Consider the following 3,561-nt stretch of genomic DNA (forward strand, 5'->3'; position numbering starts at 1 on the left):
AAAATCCAGGATATTTTAAGGGTTTTATGCAGTTTATCATATATTAGACACTTGTGTTCCTCTAAAACAACAACAACAAAAAATCATACAGCACTCAGAAAACTATTTAAAATAAGTGGTATCTTTGAAGTTTGGTAAATTTAAGAGTGAAATTTTTTTTAAAGGAAGGTGACCTTTAAATACGATAATTTTTCAGTTGGTTGTGTAAATTACTAAAGTGAGTGTGTTAAAGAAGGCAGCTTAACTAAGAAAGCTTCTACTATCTAGTATTATGCAAACTTAATGGATAGTTAAAAGTTTTTTCTTCAGTGATACCTTTGCCTCACGTAAGATATGAATGTCTAAAGTTAAGATTGTGTCAACATTCATATGCAGAGTCAATTTATTCTAAAGAAATTCCACAGAGACTTAGAATATTTAAAGGAAACTGAATATTTACAGGAATCTAGCACACAAACTTACTCAAAGTATACATTAACAGGAAAATTAATTAAAAATACTTAATTATTTTTTAGATTTAGTTAATGTATTACAGTGTAAGTACAGAGTAAGTTTCTTTTTAGAAACCGAATAACTGAAGATGTTCTTTTTTCTAAAATTAGGATAATTTTCTTTTCTTTTCTTTTTTTTATTTCAGCCACTATGCACAAGATCTGCCTTTTAGGTATTCACATATTCATCTTTGTCATGATCAAAGTTCTCCCTTCTGGGGTGGAAGATGTTGCACTGGCCATGCCTGGTGAACTGCATCTCAGCCGCATCACAGCTCTCCTGCCACGCCATGCTGGTGGTAAAACTGGCCTCTGCCTACTCAAGGCTCAGGAAGGAGTCTGAGTCATCTAGCTGCACCCCAAAAATCATCTCAATGGACAGGGTTTCCTGGGAGGTGTTCATTAGCCTGAGTTTCCAGGAGCATGTAGTAGGCAGTACTGTCAGCTGGCAGCAGCGTGACTGAGGCATATACTTGCAGGTGTCTTTCATCAATGTCTGGAACCAGCAGGCAGTTTTCTTGATGTCTAAACAAGAGTTAGTGCAAAGGGCATTGAGGAGGCTGGGGTTCTGACTTTTCAGCTCATCCTCGTGGTGGTGGAGGAAGCACAGGATTTCCTCCACCAGCTGCTCCCTTGTGCACGTGTACTGTAGCTGCACATGGAGGCAGGAGTTGTTGGTCAGCATCTCCTCTGCAGTGCCCAGCTCCAAGCAGAAGGCATGCCCAGGGGGAGGCTGCAGGGGCACGAGCAGGCCGTAGAGGACCTCCAAGACTGTCCTCCCAGACACTCCAACCCTCATAGACACAGCCCATCCCAATGGCTGGCTGCTGCTGTGGCTTGAAGTTACTCCCAGAAAATCTTTGGCAGCCACTAAGAAGCTTGTCTACCAAATCCTCCACCAACTTGCATGTCAGCCATGTATGGCACTGGCCACTGGATACGATCAGCCAAAACTTTGCCCAGATCATATGTGTCACAAGAGTCGTCATCTTCTTCTGTCTCTTCCTTCTCCTCCTCTTAACTTCAGGGGCTCTTCTGCTTGCAGCTGCTTTCTGACTTACAGCTCCTTTTTCTGGTCCTCTAGTAGAGCTGCAGGAGCAGGACCAGGGCTCCTGCCCCAAGAACAGAGGCCCAGAACCACCACTGCTGGAAGGCAGCAAGGAGCAGGACTTCCCCAGTGAGACAAGGGGAGTCAAAAGAATCTCAGTAGACATAATAAGGGGGGATGAAAGATGATGTTTAGCGCTTACATTGTTGAAATTAGCTGAGGTAAAGACAGTCTTTGATAAGAAGAGCTGGTCCCAAGGACCAGCCAATGAGGTAAAGACAGTTCCTGATAAGAAGCAGGAGCAGGCCCCAAGAGCCAGCTAAGACTGGTCTTGCGGCTTGGGTGAATACCAAGCAATCACTGAGCCTGCGCAAGAAAAAAGGTTACTAGCGGTGACAAAGAGGAGTCATCTATCTTCATCTCTGCGACCACCAGACGACCACCATAAAGAGGCAGTGCGCAAGCGCAGTTGAGAGGAGACTATGGAAATGACCTCTCGGAGCTAATTTTAATATGAAGCGGGGATAGGTCATGCATATGGATAGGCGTATTGTGAATATGTAACACTTGACTGTATAAACTTGAGACAAACTGCCGAGTCGGGCGCTCACGACTTTGGTGGGACTACCCCCCGTGCGGCCCAGCGCTGAATGAACATACCTACTTTACAATCTCACTGATTGTGGAGTCTGTTTTCCGCACGTCACCAGCCACGCCATTCTGCTCCTGGGTCGGCTCTATATACTGCAGCAGCTGTCATCTTCCAGCACGCTGCTGCATAAGCCTATGCGTGGCTGCATCCAGCTCGTCACCCAACTGTAGTGGGTTCTGGACAATGCCCAGCACAGCTACGGTGAGGAAGACAATGACAGCCATGGGCTGCAGGACACAGAAGAGAAGGGGTCTCAGTGGGGCTGGGCAGGAGGGAGCTGGCGGTGGTGGGAGTGGGGGTGGGAGCTTCAGGGAACTGGGCTGGTAGGAGAGGGGGCGAGGGAACTGGGTGGCACCGTGTCCTGTCCAAGGTGCTCCCCTGAGCAGCTGGACCCTCACTCCAGGGCAAGAACCCCCCCAGGAGCTGGCAGTTCTGCCCTGGCCCTTGTCCAGCTCAGCCCCCCCACCTCATATGCACTTGCACTCACCGCTGGCCCAGGCTGCATGCATCCCCTGTGCTGTCACAGGCACCAGAGCCCCATCACAGATCTCTCCTCTCCTCTCCTCTGCTCTATCCTTCCTTTCTTCTCCATTTGCTTTTCTTCTTCCTTTTCTGTTCCCTTTTTGTCTTCCCCTCTTTTCTGCTCCCTTTTCTTTTCTTTCCTTTCTTTCCCCTATTTTGGAGCCTGGTTGACAGAGTCCCTCGGGAGGCAGTCCTGAAGGGCCAAGGAGTCCAGGAAGGCTGGACGTTCTTCAAGAAGAAAATCCTAAAGGCACAGGAGCAGGCTGTCCCCATGCGCCCAAAGACAAGCCAGCGGGGAAGAAGAGCAGCCTGGCTGAACAGTGAGCTTTGGCTGGAACTCAGGGAAAAAAAAGAGAGTTTATGACCTTTGGAAGAAGGGGCAGGCAACTCAGGAGGACTACAAGGATGTCGTGAGGTTATGCAGGGGGAAAATCAGAAGGGCCAAAGCCCAGCTAGAACTTAATCTGGCTACTGAGGTAAAAGACAATAAAAATGTTTCTATAAATACATTAGCAACAAAAGGAGGCCTAAGGAGAATCTCCATCCTTTATTGGATGTGGAGGGAAATGTAGTGACAAAGGCTGAGGAAAAGGTTGAGGTACTTAATGCCTTCTTTGCCTCAGTCTTTAATAGTAAGACCAGTTGTTCTCTGGGTACCCAGCCCCCTGAGCTGGAAGACAGGCACAGGGAGCAGAATGAAGCCCCCGTAATCCAAGGGGAAATGGTTAGTGACTTGCTGCACCACTTCGACACGTGCAAGTCTGTGGGGCCAGATGGGATCCACCCAAGGGTACTGAGGGAGCTGGCAGAAGTGCTCACCAAGCCACCTTCCGTCATTTATCAGCAGT

At 47.9% G+C, this 3,561-nt stretch overlaps 1 pseudogene; it reads right to left on the bottom strand.

Moving 5' to 3' along the window:
* Positions 1–807: 807 nt before the first annotated feature.
* Positions 808–2,415, bottom strand: LOC128141090 (inositol 1,4,5-trisphosphate receptor-interacting protein-like 1; annotated as a pseudogene).
* Between the last annotated feature and the right edge of the window lie 1,146 nt (positions 2,416–3,561).

Source organism: Harpia harpyja, chromosome 4 (genome assembly GCF_026419915.1).
Source record: "Harpia harpyja isolate bHarHar1 chromosome 4, bHarHar1 primary haplotype, whole genome shotgun sequence".
Lineage (NCBI taxonomy): Eukaryota > Metazoa > Chordata > Aves > Accipitriformes > Accipitridae > Harpia > Harpia harpyja.